Source organism: Melanerpes formicivorus, unplaced genomic scaffold (assembly GCF_026170545.1).
Source record: "Melanerpes formicivorus ecotype bairdi unplaced genomic scaffold, bMelFor1.0.p_v2 SCAF_36, whole genome shotgun sequence".
NCBI lineage: Eukaryota > Metazoa > Chordata > Aves > Piciformes > Picidae > Melanerpes > Melanerpes formicivorus.
In genome coordinates, this window is record NW_027142388.1 from 1,625,490 (window position 1) to 1,642,966 (window position 17,477).

At 50.0% G+C, this 17,477-nt stretch overlaps 1 protein-coding gene across 2 annotated transcripts in view; it reads left to right on the forward strand.

The window, feature by feature from the left end:
- The first annotated feature begins 1,808 nt into the window (after positions 1 to 1,808).
- Positions 1,809 to 17,477, forward strand: part of ADORA2A (adenosine A2a receptor) — a 33,780-nt gene continuing 18,111 nt past the window's right edge. Inside the window, exons 1-2 of one of the 2 annotated variants that reach the window (XM_068157243.1) lie at positions 1,821 to 1,894; positions 13,980 to 14,101. The gene's annotated coding sequence lies outside the window, so the exon portion shown is untranslated. Of the gene's footprint in view, positions 1,895 to 13,979; positions 14,102 to 17,477 lie in introns of both variants that reach the window. The other variant, XM_068157244.1, reaches the window with a different exon arrangement.

Consider the following 17,477-nt stretch of genomic DNA (forward strand, 5'->3'; position numbering starts at 1 on the left):
ACTGCCTGTGGTGCAGGGCAGAAGTGAGGCCATCACACGAGTGGTGCCTGATCCTACTGCCAGCACATTTTATAAAGCTGTGCCAGGCCTCCCGTGGGCAGCAGTACTTCTAAATATATCAATATTGCAGCATGTGTGCAGGAGGCTTCTCCATGTCTCACAGGCTCCCATTGCTGCTTTTTCTCTGCACTTGGCTGGTTCAAGAGCTGTGGCCCTTCAAGTCACTGCATGCTGGTGTGTGGTAGATGACTCCGGCCTCTTCTGTAACTTCCTGGGGAAAACTACTTTTTCTTTTCTCCCGGCAGGATTCCCATTGTGTCAGGAGCAGCGTGCTGGGCTCTGCTGGGCCCTGTAGGCAAGGCAGCCATGTGCCAGCCTGCCGCCCTCTCCGGGTAAGGGTGGAGTGGAGGGCAGCACAAGTGTCCAGTGCTGCTGCTGGTGCTTAGATGCTCACAGGTTTTAAGGTTGGTGCTGCAGTGGCTGGTGCTGGTTCTGCTGCTTCTTCCCTGCGTTCTTGATACACTGAAAAAGCTCACAGCATCACTCATGTTCTTGCTGCCTGAGAGGGCTGGCAGAGCCAGCTGCCTGTGGGGCACAGGGATATGCATTTGCTCCCGTGTGTGTGACCAAAGCAGTTCTGGGGCTGGGAATCCTGGAACAGTAACTTGGGTTGTGTGGCAAAAGCATCCAAGCTGTGGCAGTCCCCTGTGTGGAGGTCCAGGTTGGCTGTTGTTCGCTGTAGGCTGGGATCTGCTGTGGAGTTGGTGGGAAGTGTGTAGTCCCACTGGTGGTTTTTCCTGTTTAATGTCCAGCCAATAGGAACGTGCAGATAAATGACTTGCTAAGATGTAGAGTTGAAAAATAGAAATTGAAAAACTTTAGATGATGTCCACAAAGAGCAGTGGGTTCACATTCTTGCAAGGTTCTCTCCCCACTGCAAAATTGCTGTGGGATGAGTCATGGTTGTTCCCCAAGTCTGTTCCTGCAGAGGAACAGGAGATGGCTGGGGACTGGCACAGCCCCAGGGGGCAGGCCACCGCGGGCCTGGCTCCAGCAGGAAGGGCATGGGTGCACTGGTGGGATCCTCAAAGACCTACTCAGTGGGAAATGTGGAACTGCTGTGAACTCTTCACTGACAACTCTAAAGCACTTCCAGAGTAGTAAGGCACTGGGTTTCCTTTCCATGAGCAGTGGTGACAGCTAAGCAGAGAAGGTGGTGAACGTGTCCCTGCTCGAGCAGGGCATCTCTGCACTGTGCCATTTGGTGCAGCCCTTGGCTGGTGGCTTTTCCAGCCTGGAAAGGAGTAGGTGCTTAGAACAATGTCTGGAGAAAGCCTTCCTCTCCCATTGTATGCAGATCACGGGCAGTAAAAGCCCATTTCTGTCACTCGCAGATCCCTCCAAGTGAGTGCCAGTCTTTCCTTCAGCTGCTCTGCGAGATGCTGTTCCGGTGTGTCCTTGCCTGTGCGGAGCCCGCCGGTGCCCGCCTGCCGCCGGCCGCCAGGTAAAGCCGCGGGGCTGCCGGACGCCCAGCTCCAGGTACCCACGCCGCCCTCGTTTTCTCTTGGGCAGCTGCTCCTGCTGCCGCTGGGACCCGTCGTGACTCTGCCGCCTCCGTCCCGTCGGGGCAGGGGCTGCAGCCGGGGGGGCTCCGCGCCGCCCCGCCGCGGGCCGGCCCCGCCGCCGCTCCCGCCCCGCGCCTTCCGCGCCGCCCTGCAGGGGGAGCCGCAGCCGCCGGCTCCGCGCCGCTGGGTGCCGCGTCCTGCGGCGGAGGGCGCCGCGGGGCGGGAGCGGCGGCGGGGCAGCGCCCGCCGGGCCGGCACCGGCACCGCCACTCGCCAGCCGGGCGCGGCGCAGGAGGCGCGGGCGGAGCGGCGGAGCGCCCCGAGGGCAGGTGGGTGATGCCGGCGTCGCCGTGGTCGGGCTCCGCGGTGAGGGACGATGGGTGCCCGGTGTGCGGCTCGGGGCGGAGCGGGACCTCCTGGCCGGGGAGAGCTGTGGTCTCGCCTCGCTGCCTTCGCCTGCCTGAGCTGGTGCGGGCGGCCCCAGCGCCCCGCCGGCTCATCCCGAGCCGGGCAGTCGCCGGTCCCGGGGAGCAGCTGCGGGCATCTCAACTTCCCTCGCGTCCTGCGCCGTGTTCGCGGCGGCCCCGGTCCCTCTCCCGCGAGTTTTAAAAGTGGCCGCCCGCTGCTCTCTCGGTACCGCCTAACCTCCTGCCGCAAGACGAGGGCGATTTTCCGCCGTGGTGCCGGTGCTCTGCTCACCGTGCTGACTCCCGATTGTCAGGCTCTGACACACCCCCAGCTCCGAGATGTTTGGATGTTTGCTCTACGGATCTTCCCTCAAACATCAAGTGCTGTACTTTGTGCCCCTGGACGCAGCCTTCCCCCGAGCCTTTCAGCTGCTGTTTGTGCTTTCCGATAAAGGAGCGATTCCCCGGAGCAGCCCGCTTCCTGCAAACTTCACACAGGAGCTTTCCCTGCGCTCTGCAGTCGTGCCGTGGGAAAAAGGGCAGGGACTGAATAGGTGCCACTAAACCTGTGCTCGGTCTTATCCCGTTCCTCGCCTCAAAAAGCCTCATTCCTGCCTCGTAGGTGCCAGTTTTTTCAGCGCTGTCCCTTCCCTTCTGCTGTGCCTTGGTAGCCAGCTGCGAGTGCAGCTGCCAGTCACAGAGAGGCTCAGTACCTCTGTGCTGGCGGGTAAGAGGGCAGGTGAGAGAGTGGGGAACAGGCGGCAAGGTGCTGTTTTTCTCCAGAGCTCTTGGAAGGATGGGTAAGGAGGGTTCCTGCCCTGCTGGACAGGGCTGCAGGACCCTGCCAGGGTGACCTGCCCTCATGGAGGTGCAAGCAGCCCATCCTGGAAGAGTGTATTAGGCAGCAGGTGTGTGGTGCCCTCACATGCGATGCTCCTGGCAGGAGATTTTTCTGTGTGGTTTTGTGCGTTATTGAAGTTTCCCAGAAGCTTTAATGCTCTTTTGTGCCCTGGCTGCAGTATGAGCTTGGGGTAAGTTTTAAGTGCAGAGGTACTGCAGGCTTAGCTGTGGCTTGGAAATAGTAAAGGTGATCGAGCACCCTCTTCAAAACTGCCTTGGACAGAGGGCCCACAGAGGCGAGAAGGGTTAACTTAAAGGGAACACATGACTCACTTAGTCAATAGCAGTTAATACAATTGCCCTAACTACTTAAAATTATTTTTCTAAGCAGATGGTCAATTGTTAGATAACTGCAGCTTTGCATGTATTTGTTTTCAGGTTTCTTATCAGGCTCCTAAGTCTCAGACCTGTGTAACTCACCAAGTGTAGTCATTGATAAATTCATTCTTCTGCAGGAGAGAAACTAACAGAGAGAAAGCAAGCGCGGCCAGCTCCTGCTCTTAGAGAGACACCCCAGAGCATACTGCCCGAGTGAAGTACCAAGAGATGAGATAAAGTGACCAACAGGGATGTGAGGAATAGTCCAATTGAATTAGATCTGTGCGAGAAAGAGCTGATTTCCAATCTCAATAAAAAAGTCAATAGAAATGTAATCGCACGTCACAAAAATACTATGGAAATTAAATCCGCTGTGATGTGGCAAATGGATTCAATTCTGAATTAACCAGGAAATCTCTGGGCCTCTGAATTTGTACAGAAAACACATGGGTACAAACTCCAAACATCAATGTGTATATAGAAAATAAAACCGGCCTATTTCAGGGTCCAGTGAGAGGGGGAAAAAAAAGGCAAGCAGGTCTCCTCAGCAGTGCTGTCAGATGGTGGTGGTGTAGTTTGCACATGGCTGTAAGCTGTCTCTCTTTCCATAGGTATCATAAAAAAGCAGAATCACCATCAACCTGTGCCAGGTCAGGGGATGCCAGCCCAGCAATGGTCTTTTGAGCCCCTGTCTTTCTGTCAGTGGGTACAAAAGGCACTGCAGATCTGAGCTGAGAAGCCTCCTGCCAGCTCTCCCGTGTTTGCCTTTCTGTTTGTGCTGGTACTGTAATAGGATGTTTCCATAAGGGCTGCTGGCACTAGTGTGTGTGGATGTAATCAACTTTGGAAAGCCATTCATCTCTTTTTGTTTAATCTTCAGTAATGGATTTTGTGCAGAGCCATGTGGTTAAGCCCTCTTAAGAACTACTGGGAAAAGCTCAGTCCAGCAGGAGGGTTGGAGGGGCTGGTTTGAATCTTCACTCTTCCTTTCAGTTGTGTTTCCCTGAAGGGGCTGGGCTGGCCAGCCGAGTAAACCCCCTTCAGTCTTGAGCCTGGCAGCTTATCCATCTGGTGTGGAGGGAAAACCTCCCCCTTTACCACTTCCTTTCTGCCTGGCTGACTGACAACTGTATGATTTCTCGTCTGTGCAGGATGGCTAAGGCTTGACAGATTTTCCACCTAAACACTTCTTCTCACTGTGCTTCAGCTCCTCGCTTCAGTTTGGCATTTCCACCCACAGTTTTACACATGAGATGGGACAAGACATGGTGTGGCTAAGCTCCCTCTAAGAGCTCTCTGCAGCTGTGAGTGAGGGGTTTCCTGCCCAAAGGCTGCTATCAGCAGCTCTCTTGCTGACCTGCAAAGTTTGTCCTTGTCTTCAGTTTGAACAGACTTCAGCTTGAACAGATTTCAGCTTTTCTTGTTCGTTCTCTCCATCTGATCTGGATGGCGATTAACTCTCTAGCTGCTTCTTAACTGAGATACTCCCCTTCATCAGGGTATGCTATTTAGGACCAGAAATCTTGGTTTCCTCATGGATCACCTTCAGGTTTTGCATAAGTGTACCTGAAAAGCCTTGATGAAGCTACCTGAACACAAGGGCACCTCTGCTCCTTTTAAAAAGATAGAGAAAGTTACCAAAGTAGCGAGCTTTGTAACTGAATATTGAGGGCTGCTCTGTTAGGGGTGAAGACCCAGCAGCATTCTGCCTTGGGAGAGCAAGAGGACCTGGTGGTTTAACCTCTGAAGGCTCCAGTCTCCTCTGTAGGAAGAGATGATGCCTGACAAAGGCTGCATCTGTGTCAGGAGTAATTACTGGTTGTATTGCGCTTTTTTTCATCTGCAGTAGATCTCTGTGGAGCAGAAGGGACAGATGGCAAATGCGACTCTCAGTTACGGCACATATCCTCAGGAGGTGCTTCCAGGTCATCTAATCCATGCCTCTGCCCAAAAGTAGGATCAGCTATGCTCTTGCCATTTCTGACAGCTCTTTCTCCATCCTGCTCCTAAAGACCTGCAGCGCAGTCTCCTTACTTTCCTGCCATGCAGGGAACACCTTCATATCCAGCTTGAACCTCCTTTGCTGTAGCTCTTTCTTCATCTTGACCACAGTGGGCAACCCGCCTGAGGATCAGCAAAGAACATTTAGAGTGCTCCAGCAAATGCAGGTATTTGGTGAAGGTGAGGCAACAAAGGTGTGATCTCTGTCACTCCTCATCCTGCACTCAGTAAGGAGCAGATCTGGTGAAATCTGGCTGCCTTGAGCCCACGGTGGCTGGAGATGTGCAGCAGCGTGGGAAGGATGGGGTGGGTGGGCTTCAGGTGTTGATGCACTTGCAACGTTAGGATTAGGTTGCTTGCACAAACAGACTGCAATGAAGTTGTGAGAAGAGATGAAGAGCCACTAACTGCTTAGGGGAGTTCAGAGTTCCGAGTGCAGCAAGATGGCTTCTGTGAAGCTGGTGTGCTCAGGATGAGCACTGTGTCCCAGTGCAAGCTGTCCCTTCCTGTTCAGGATGCCTGGGGCATGGTCTGGGAGCTATAAACAGACTTGTAGTGCTATGTGAGACATCCTGATGGGGCTGGCAGAGGACTGGGTAGGACCTGAGGGAGACGCCTGTCTCTCTGAAGTGACAGCAGAGGCTCAGGTGATAGCTCAGAGCGCTTTAGCCCTCGCTATTCACTTGTATGCAAGGAGATAACTCAAACCTTATCAGTTTAGTTTATGGCTTCTTCTGGAGAAAGGATGCTTTTCATCATTGCTCTTGGTGGTTGATAATTACGGCAAAAAATGCCCAGCCAGATAAACTGCCTTGTATCTTATGTAAAGAATGTGCAAATACCATAGGAGGAGATAGACAAGAGCAGGAGTACTGGAGCTTCCCTGCCCACCAAGCAGCTGTAAACCTAGTGCCAGGAAGGCCACACTTGGAATTTGCTGTGTGTCCTGGGGCTCTTGCTGATGCTCTTCTGATTTTTTTTTATTTTTTGAAAAGATAGAGATTTCAGGCCCAGATAAAATAAGTAACAATTTGTTACAAGAACAGATGCAGCGGTGGAGGGCAGGGTTTGGAAAGGAATGACAGCTACAAGACAAATTGTATTTATCTTAGGCGGTAAGTCAGGGGTTGAATGCAGTGGGTTTATCACTGACCAGTCACCAGATAACATCCAGGTGCTACACAGGGATGTGGAAAGACCTGAAACAGGAATAAAGAATCCTTCACATTGTGTTTTTAGGGAACATTTGCAAACAATGCACCTGAGACAATGGAGAAGTTAGCAGGGAGTCGAACTTCTTGCAGGGAGAGGGGGAGAGGGAGGGAAAGGCATACAGAAGTTGAGGGAGTCTTCCTGTCCCTCTCTGATACAAGGAGGGAGCTTTTCCTGAGGCTTTGGAGACGTGAGGAATGACATGCTGGGCTCCTGTCTGTGTTGATTAGCATTTGTGATTGTACTCAGAGCCAGGGTGGAAGGCACTTGGGCATTCTCAGGAGGCCTCTAGGACTCGCAGATTGGGGCTGTTTTATCTGCCAGCCATCTGAGAAACAGCGTTCTCTGTCTCCCTGTCCCCTGTGTTTATCCCAGGAGCTCACAGATCCTTGTTCAGCAGCTTTCCAGGGAGGGTGGGAGAGGGATTGTTCACTGGAGGAGCCACTGGAAGCCAGCCCGAGCCAGTGTCAGCTGGGGGTCATGCATAAGTATCTCCTGGGCAGGGTCCCCCGTGCTCAGAGTGAGTAAAGCTGTGGAGAGGAGGATTTCTGACTCCTCTTTTAATGCCTCCCTCTGGGAGTGGTGAGGTTTGCAGTTTTCCCTGTTGGAAGTTTTTCCTCATTTGGTATTCAGACCTCAGAGTCTCTTCTGATTTTGCTTTTTTTGGAGCTATTTGTTGGGGGGTGGTTTAGTCTATTGAGTTATCCTCTCACTTCCTCCCTCCTTTTTTTTGGTCCTTTTTCCTCTTGGTAGGGGAGCATGTACGTTTATGCTCTTTGCCTGTCCTGTGATATTGGCCTGTTTCTCCCTCTTGCACTGGGAAGGTCCTTTCCAAACCAACCTATCATTTTGGTTAGTGAGGTTTCCCCAGCACAGGGTTGTCAGAGCCTGGGATGAATCAGTTGTTGAGGTTAAGGAGTTAAGGGAAGGAAACTGTTAAATACCATACTTGGTGACAATGACTTGGGTTTCAGGATGAGATCCATACACTTGGGCACAGGCTGGGATTTTCCATAGAAACATTTCCCAGGGGTATGTAGCTGCTTAATGCAATCTTCAGAAGAGAGGCAGGTTATTGAAACTGATGTGAATAATTACAGTTTCCACAGACGTCCAATCCACAGATCAGTGCCCAGGTTCAATGGCACGATGGGAAATAACCTCAGACTGGCTTGGGCTGGCAGCAGCACCACGGCAGCTCCTGTGCAGGTGCAGGGATGCATACTGAAGTCTCAAAACTTTCTCAAATGTTCTACAGCCTGGACTTTTGACCAAAAATAATGGCCTGTGCTAATGCCTACCTAATCAGGGATCCCTTAAGATACTCTGATTCCAAAGAGGCTTCCCTCTCAAAGATCAGGCTTCTGCAGCTGAGCCTGTTAAAACCAAGGCACTGAACTTGGTAAAATCCCTGAAAGCCATGGATCTTTTGGGTGGTGTCATTCTGTATCTTGCTAAGTGCTGATCCAAAGGCTTGGCCATTTGGGTTCATTTGAAGTTACACCGGGGTGGACATGGAGGATTCTGGTGGGTTCAGTGTAGTTATGGGGTTCTTCTAGTTTGGTACAGCCATATAGAGTCAGCTCCTGAAGGATATAGCAAGGTAAGGAGCTGCCTTCATGGGCTGCAGACAGTTTTTGTTGTCTTTCCTGCTCCCTTTCTGAAGGGCAATCTTCATTTCCTCCATGTAGCCAGAGTACAGCCTGGCTGTTTGATTACAGCAAGCAGGAGGTAGGCACAGTCTACTTGGAAGAAATGACCCTGAAGACTTGGGAATGTCTGTTCTGGGTAGCTCCCTGGGCTCCTTCTGTGCTTGATCCACATCTTCTGTGTTTAGAATCAAATGCCACAGTCCCTAAGGAATTTGCCTTGGGAGTCTGTTTCAGTCTGTCCTTGTTCAGCAAGGTGTGAGGATTGTGGTTGTCATGCACTTGAGAAATGACTGGAACTGAAACAGCTGGAACTTTGAGTGATTACTTCCATTTGAAGTCTTCCTAGGAGCAGAGGGCCACTTCCCAAGCATGGCAGAGGTGCCTCCCTTGCAGTGAGGTTCTTGTGAGCTCTCCTTGCCTTTCTGCCTGCTTTAGACAAGCACACCAGCCCATAAACAGCTAGCAAGTCCAGTAACATGTTTTCTGAAGTGATCTATGAATGGCTTTGCACCATGGTTTTATGCAGAATGAGAGAATTGGACGACTAGAAGTGCCCTAGGCTGCAGCAGTTGCATGCTGCATCCAGCCCAGCTCAGTGCCTGGCAGCAGGAAGCGTGCAGAGGCAGCAGGCTGGTGTGGGGCGGATGTGCTGCACCACAGCTTGGGCACTTAGGAAATGAAGGAGGGACTCTGTCAGAGCCCTCAGAGCACCACCCAAACACTGACACCTCGGCATCAGTGAGCAGTGACACTGCAGAATTCTTCATAAATTGGATTATAATCAAGGACTGGAAAGAAGAGCCTCTGAGCCCCTCTGGCAAGGTGTAGTGTGTGTGTGTGGCTGGCTCAGAGGGTGAGAAGGCAAGAGGTGCAGTGCAAGCCATGGCAAAGGGAAGAGGGAGGCACAAAGCAAGGGCATGTGGCCTCAAGACATCTGAGCATCAACAACAACTCATCCTCAGAAGGTGGCAGAGTCCTAAGAATGTCTTAAATAGCTTTGAGACTGAGACAGAAACAGGAGGAGGATGCTGAGGTGTCAGAGTGAATAAGCATTAGTGGGTCAGGAGAAGCACCTCTGAGAAATGGAAAAGGGGAAGATGCTGGAAACCCAGGAGGCAGAAAATGTTGCTGTGGCCTTTGCCTGGTCTTGGGATGAACAGCCAGCACCTGTCCAAATGCTTTTCCACTGGCAGAAAATGAGCAAACTGAGATGAAATGAGCTGGGCAAACCAGGTACGCAGCCTGGGGCTGCAAGGGCCAGGACACACCTGGGACGCTGAAGGAAATGGGGCTCTTGGCCAAAAATCAGCTGGGATTGCAAGGCACAGGGAGCAGGGGGGAATCGTTGTGACTGAGCTACAAGTGACCAGCCCATAGAGAGCAAATAGCAGCCAGTGAGGTGGCTGTGCAGGCACAGAGTGTGCAGGAGCTCTGCAGGTGTTGGGACAGGCTCTGCGGAGCTCGGGCGGGGAGCTGTCACTGTGTCACTGCTTAAACTGGTAAGAGGAGGGAGCAGGTTGGAGAGGAAGGGGTGTGATGAGCTGTGCTAGCAATCCAATGGAGGCTTGACTGCTTTTCATACTGTGGGTGGGTATGAGTCAAAGCCACTTGGGTGGTAGTGGGAGCTTCATGGTGAGTCCTCAGTAAGAACCCTTGCTCAGAGGGGTCAGCGTATGAGCCACAGATGAGTGAACACAGTGAGGGCTTTTCTTTGGCTCAGAGGAAGGTAGAATTTGTTCCTCTCTGTTCAGGTTATACAGTGCCTTTATCAGAGTAGGGAAGCACATTTGGGGAATCATTTGAAGTGAATTTCCTTCCACTAGCAGTGCTTACACAAACACTGCTTGGAACCTGCAGAAGTAAAGGGAGCAGGGACCACAAAGTGTGATGGAGAGCAAACCTGAAGTCAGAGGAGGCAAACAGGGTTTGGGAACAAGTGGATAAAATGCAGGATAATGACCAAATGTGCCCAGCTCTCAGCTACCTGTCTGCAAACTGTCCAGAAACAAGGGGTAAAGTCCCATCTGGAGAGAAGCCTGCACCATTAGTTTTAACCCTCCCCCCCAGAGTGGATGCATTAGCAACATGATCAATATCCTCAGAGCAAATTCCTCCCTTGCCAACATTCCTCAGTGGGTCACCACTTCTAGAGATCCTCTTTCCTCATTTCCCTGATTTGGTTCTCAAAGGAAATGTGTCTGAACACAGCTGGTTTTGGTAGGGCTGGAGGGAGGCAAAGTTTGCTTCTGAGTTCTTCCCTCACGCAGGAAAGGAAAGCTGGCTCCTCAGGGTCCCTGTGGATGACACTGGCAGGAGTAACTTGTTTCTGGCCATGCTACATGGTTTTAATTATATATATTTTTTTGCATGTTTGATTTATGAAGTCTTATCCAAATGCTCCATTTTTTACCTACAGTGGCATTCCCAAAAATAAATCCACATCATCCTGGATACAAATGGTTTGCTCAAAAGTTAAGCACGTTTCTGTGCCTTCTGGCAATATATCATGATGCCTGCTGCCCAGGGAGACTTCAGTGAGCACAGGGAAACCTTTTTCCCTTTGTTTGTTTGTTTGATCAGGCTTATTTAACTTCTGGTCATTCAGCCTTACTTAGTTTTGCCCTCCCTGGCTTTTTGTGACCATTAGAATGGGAGTAATTACTGTGAGGGTTTGGTGTGTTGTGTTGTTTGGTGGTTTTGTTTTTTTGCTTTTAAACATTTATAACATCCACTTAGGGGGGGTGGGGTGGAAAAGAGTGGTCAAATGCATTCTGTCCCTGGCTGTTCTTCCACTGCTGCAAGAAAAATGAATCCACTTCTGCCACATGGAGGGCAGGAGGCAAAGCTGAGATGCTGGCTTTGCATTAGGCAGCCCTTTTGTGTTACCACCTTTGCTTGTTGTCCAGTGGGGTTTCATAGAATCATAGAATTGTTAGGGTTGGAGGGACCTCAAGGATCATCCAATTCCAACCCCCCTTGCCATGGGCAGGGACACCTCACACCAGATCAGGTTCCTCAGAGCTACATCCAGCCTGGCCTTAAAACCTCCAGGGATGAGGCTTCCACCACCTCCCTGGGCAACCTGTGCCAGTCTCTCACCACCCTCATGGGGAAGAATTTTTTCCTAACATCCAATCTGAATCTACCCATTTCTAGTTTTGCTCCGTTCCCCCCAGTCCTATCCCTACCTGACACCCTCAAAAGTCCCTCCCCAGCTTTCTTGTAGTCCTCTTTCAGATACCGGAAGGCCACCATAGGGTCTCCTTGGAGCTTTCTCTTCTCACTCTTTAGGTGGTTTTGGTTTGGGATTTTGATATGGGGTATGAAAAGGAGGGGAAGGACAGGCTTGAGGGGAGTGATTTTTCTAGTGCTTTTTGTTGTGCCACTGCTGCAGCAGAATGGTGGCTGTAGCAATTCCCTGGTAGGTAAAGAGTTTACACCCAAATTCTCTGGGCCTGCTCTTGCTGTGAAGCTTTGGGCAGCAGCAGAGACAGGCACATGAAGCAGGAAAGTTGTCCCTCTTCCCCATTTCTGGACTGACAAAGTTCAGGGGCAGCACAGACCCTTGAAGAGCCATTCCCTTTGCCTTTCATAAGTACATGGAATGAAAGGTACAGGGTGCTGCCTTTCTGTAAGAGGACGTTAGACCAAGTTTAGCAAAGCTGAAGTCCTCATCTTATTATTTCTGGAGAGTCTGCCAGGCCAATCCAGGAAGCTCCTTACCCTGCTGTAGGGTTTACACTGGAGGAAGACTTCTCTCCCCACCTGAAGACAAGCTCTGTGCTTCCACAGGTCCTTGGCCCTGTGTTTTTTTTTGCAGTCAGAGCTCAAATGGTGTTGTGGATAAAGTCTGAAAAAGACAGACTGCCATGTGGAGCCTCTTGATAGAACACCAGGCATCACCCTGTTTTGCACTTGTGTGAGAGACCACACAGGCAAAAGTGCAGGACATTGGGCATCTGTAACTCCAGAAGGGGCTGAGGGAAATTGCAAGAGCTTCAGGTACCTGAAAGCCAAGAGCATGGTGTGCTGATAATTTTGCCTGCTTTGTTTCACTTGTATCCTTTGTTAACAAAGAGTGGTCTAGAGGGAAATAGTCTATTATTAATATTTAATTTCCTCCTATTACTGTAAGCAGATGACCTAAAAGATCATTTAGTCAGCAGCCAATAATAAAGCAAACAGGAGAACCAGAGAAGTATGTCTTGGTTAGATGGGTGATGCCTCCTTCTTCCTCCTTCCTGCCCCACCCAGCAACATCTCCTCCCCCTCAGCAGGAATGGGGATGCTCCCTGACAGCCCCAAGCACACTGGCTTTGTGTGAGCAGCCAGGGGCATGGGAAGCTGCTCTAACGTGAAGTATTGATAAAAAGTTGACCTACAGAATCACAGAAAGGAAACCATTGAGCAATGCAGGAAAGTGCTGCTGCTGGTGCTCCCCCCTCCAAGGACAGCTGTTCTCGTTGTGGTTTGCAGCCCCAGCTGTCTGCTGCCTCTGAGCACATTTGCTCATTTATTGTGATTTGGTCCTCTCATGAAATGGGGAGAGACAAGATTTCTTAGAGCATTTGACTTAACAGATAGGGAGATTCTCTTTGACCTGAAGGGATTCCAAAGAGAAGATAAATACTGGCAAGCATCTTCACCTGCAGGCTTTGGAAGTAGGAAACAAATTATTTAGCAGCACTAATTTTTCTGCTTAGGGGATTGGAGGGTTTCTCCTCAGGGAGTTAGGTAATCTGTATGTACCAGGCTGGTACCTGGGAAGGGTACTGTTGTCAAAAGGAGATGCTAGATTGTTGCCTATGGAATGAGCCTTGATGAAGACCCCCATGGTCTCGTGAGCTGCCTGCTGCCTTTCTTAGCCTGTCCTGAAGCAGACAAGGAGACAACAGACAAGGATAAACCAATCTTCTCTGGAGCCTAGGGAAGCTGTAGCCTGTCCACTACATGCCCCTACATGCCCCTACACTATTTGGGTGCCCTGAGGGCTTCTGAGCCCCTGGGGATTCAGCTAATATCTGAGAGTAGCTGTCAAACTGAAATGTCACAGAGATTATCATGGATGTTAGTCTGGCACATGAAGCAGGGTTATCTCTGTACCAGTGTGGCAGAGCTTGGGCCTCCAAACCTAAACTCAGCCCAAAGGGCCAGGAGCAGAAAATGAGCTTGTTTGAGGTAGTTGACTTGAACCAAGCAGTGACCATGGGCTTACCTTGATGCTTTTGGCACTCAGGAGAGAGAAGGGGCAACACCATAGTCCAAAGCCAACTGGAGATGCCAAACAAAAGCTTGCTTAGGCTCCGCTGGTGCATTGCTTCATGGGAACGTGCTGTTCAGATGTTTCATTGAATTTTCAAGGAGCAGTTTTTCATTGGGGCTGAAATATGAGAGAGAACAGAATGTTCTAAGTCACTAAAAATGAACAGAGCAACAGCTTTACAGATTTGTGAGTGGCAAAAAGAAAAAAAAAAGGTTTATTTAATAATGGGGAAAAGGCCAGAACATAGCCCAGGGTAGCAAGAAAGAATTAATGCAATTAACAAAATAAAAGAGGGGCTTAAGCAGCAATACTAATTGTAGCTGTCCAGCAGGTTGTGTCATGCAGGTTATTTTTCTGAAGTTTCAAGAGGCTTGCAATATTGATCCCTTGAGGGCCTGAGATGTTAAATACACCCTTCCTCGACGAGCAAAGCAGGTTGGTAATTAATTCTGTCTTGTCAGCCCTGGTTGCTGAGCCTTTGGGTCTTGCATGAAGTAGGTGATGCTGTAACAAATGTTGTAGTGCTTCTGGCTGCATGTCTGCTTCCCTAGGCAGTCTGTATTTCGGTTTGCCCTTGGGCAGTAAATTCCTAGCCCTCTGAGCAGGAAGGCTGAGCCTGGTTTTGTTTTAAAGCAAGTTGCATATGCTTCTACAATTACAGACTTATCACCTTGGGTGAATGCTGCAGCAGGCTGACACTGCAAGAGATGAATAAGGGGAGCTGGGTGAGCCCAGGCTGCACAGGGGAACCTCTGGGGTTGTGGCACCTTCTGTAAGTAACAGGTGAGGCCTCTGATGTTGCATGGCTAATGACTGGTTCTCTTGATGGCCACCGCAGGAGCACTGGTGCTGAAGCAAACACAAAAGGTTCTGTCACGCTGGGACACCTGCTCAGCTCTGCTCATTTCTTGCTGAGATCTGCTGGCTCTGCAGAGCTCTCTGAGTGTTTTCCGGCCCATCTGAGAGCAGGGGGTGGAAGGACACCTTGTCCTTTTCTGCACACAACATCTCACAGATTGCTCCAGGATAAATGGCTGGGGCTGAGCAATCAGGCTGCTGTTTGCAAAGGGGAATGGGAAACAAGGGACCAAACAGATTCAGAGGTAACACGTTTAACATCAGAGCCTGAAACAAGCAGTTGTGGTAGGTGGTTACAAGCTCTGCTGTGTCAGAAGTCAGTGTGTGATGTGATCATTAAACCTCAGATTCCAGCCTCCTGCTTTTCCAGGACACATGCAGAGCTGTGGGCAATTCCAGCTTTCTTTGGGTGCTGAACAATGAGCGTGGGGGGACCTCTGCAGCACAGGTTTGTTGCTACCCTCCATGTCCCGTTGGAAAATGAGTTTGAGGTGAGCCATTGAAGAATCAGGTTAAACAAACTGCAGCTGGGATGAATGTGGATTTATAATCCTACTAAATGGGGAAGAATATCCCAGGAATTCTTACTTTGGTCCTCTTCGCTGAGGCTGTGTGGGATGAGTGAGGTGCAAGAGCAGCACAGCAGGACTTTAAATGCTCTCAGCACCAGGATTAGCATGACCAGGCTGGCTCCTTTCAGAAAGCACTTTCTTCAGTCCTGACCTCATCTTAAAGCAGCTGGTGGAGGCATTTTGTGGTGGTTTTCTTTTCCATAGCACTGTTCTTGTACCAGGCCTGTCACAATCATTTGTTCAGTTGCTCTAAACCTGTCCTGATGCTGGAGCTGGATTGTGAGCTTGAGCTGCATGGGCACTGGTGAGCACGTTAGGAAGTGGAGCCTGTGTGCTCCCCCTCCCATGGCCAGGGGATTACCTCATCACCATCTCTGCTGCCCTGACAGTAAGGGACACAGAGCCTGCACCCCTGCAATCCCTCAATCCCTCAGGCACAGCCCAGTATCTGCCAGCCACACACTGGTGTTGCTCTCATGGGCTTGTTTTTCTCACTGCTTCCCTTTGGCTGTTTGGTTTTTCTTCTCCTGCCACCTTTTTCCTGTCTTTTTCTCCCTTTCTTGCTCACACACCTGCACAGGGTTGTTGGGTGGGGGTTTTTGTTTGGTTGGTTTAGTTGTTTTTTTTCTTGCCCTTTCTGTTTTCTTTCCCTCTGGATATTCTTTATTTCTTCCATCCATTCTGATCCAATTGCCTGGAAGTCAGGCTGCAGGGGAAGTTCTCAGTCTCACTGCTTTGAGATGAACCTATTGGGATCTGTAATGGACAGTGAGAGGCTGGCAGGGTAATGTGGGAGCAGATCACTGACATCCCTGAAATTCAAGACAGCAGAAGCAAGCTTCAGGAGGTCAGTGGCAAACCAGGGTTTTTGGGAAGACAGGCAATACAGAGACTTCTTGGGGGGGTGGGGGTGTTCTTTAGAAAAGATTAAATGGATGGATGATTTTTATCTTCCTCTTAATAGCTACATCACAAAGTAATCTCTTCTGCTGATTTCTTCCACACAAACCAAACAAAATCCATAAACAAGATTGCTGGAGGTGGAGAAAAAGCAAGGGTTTGAAGCACATCCAAACCACTAAGAATCATTCACTTTCCTTTCAAATGCAGCATTAGCAATAGAGCTCTAAATCAATGAAAGGGCTAAAATTAGATTATATGCCTGAGATCAGATGTGAATCACAACTTAATCATATTTTCTTTTATTATCACTGCCTTTACCCTTTTATTTTATCCTAAGAAATTAGGTTTCTGACTTGGAAAGAGAGTGAACTGTGAAGGCATGAAACCCTGCCGGCTTAGACCACACCAGATCACTTGGGGATGGGGGCCCAAAACATCTTCTGGTTGGAAGAGTCAGGCTGAACCTGAAACTGAGCTGGAGCCATTTATCAGTTCATGCTGTGCCTCCATCCTCCAGTCCTCTAATGCTTCAAGTAGCCCTTATCCTAAATTAATGAGAAACATCACTGCTAAGGCTTACTAAATAAGGTTTAAAACCCACTCTGCAAGTGACAGGGTGGGACAGCAAACAATTCATCCCTGTGGCATGAAGCTCAGGGAGCTGTGTTCTCACCTGCTGTATTTTCAGCTGGAGCTGGGGTAAAGTGCACCAATGCCTGAGAGCAGAGGTAGGAGGTGACCTTCAGGTTCAGTGCGAATGAGGCATGTCAGCATGCAGCTGATGTGCAGCAGTTGGTAGGCAATGGCAGCTGTAGGGATTATTTCCCTGCAGGTAGCACCAACTTCAGTCTGGATTTGTGTGCACACCACTGCAGGAACCTGAACCATAGAATCAACAAAGTTGGAAAAGACCTGAGAGATAATCAAGTTCAACCTATTACTTAATATCTAACACCTCATGACTAACTAAACCATGGCTTCAAGTGCCACCTCCAATCCTTTACTGAACGCCTCCAGGGACGGTCACTCCAGCACCTCCCTGGGCAGAATTGTTAGGATTGGAAGGGACCTCAAGGATCATCCAGTTCCAACCCCTCTGCCATGGGCAGGGACACCTCACACTAGATCAGGTTCCTCAGAGCTACATCCAGCCTGGCCTTAAAAGCCTCCAGGGATGAGGCTTCCACCACCTCCCAGAGACTCATGGTCAAGAATTTCTTCCTAACATCCAATCTGAATCTACCCATTTCCAGTTTTGCTCCATTCCCCCTAGTCCTATCCCTACCTGACATCCTAAAATGTCCCTCTCTATCTTTCCCATAGCCCCCTTCAGATACTGGAAGGCCACAATAAGGTCTCCTCAGAACTTTCCCTTCTCCAGACTGAATAGCCCAAACTCAGTCTGTCTCCATAGCAGAGGAGCTCCAGCCCTCTGATCATCCTCGTGGCCCTTCTCTGGACACATTCCAGCATTTGCATATTCTTCTTGTAATAAGGATATGTACACTTGAGAAGTGACCTTGGCATTGTGCCTGCAATGGGAGAGGTGCCTCTTGGTGGCTGTGTCTCTGGCTGGTTGTAGCTGAAGAATGATGCTGACCTGAATCTGTGGACAGTGCAGGTGTAAAGAGTACCTGGCTGCTAACAGGACAAAGACTGAAAAGCCAATGGTGCTGCAGGAGAGGGACTTGCAGAGACCCTTGCAGAGTGTGTGCAAACCCAGCAGAGATGTCCTCAAAGATGTCCTTATCTGACACACCTTGAAGCATCCTTCCTGCTGCTGAGCACATTCCAGTGTCTGTGCGCTTGGAGGGGATGCAGGACAT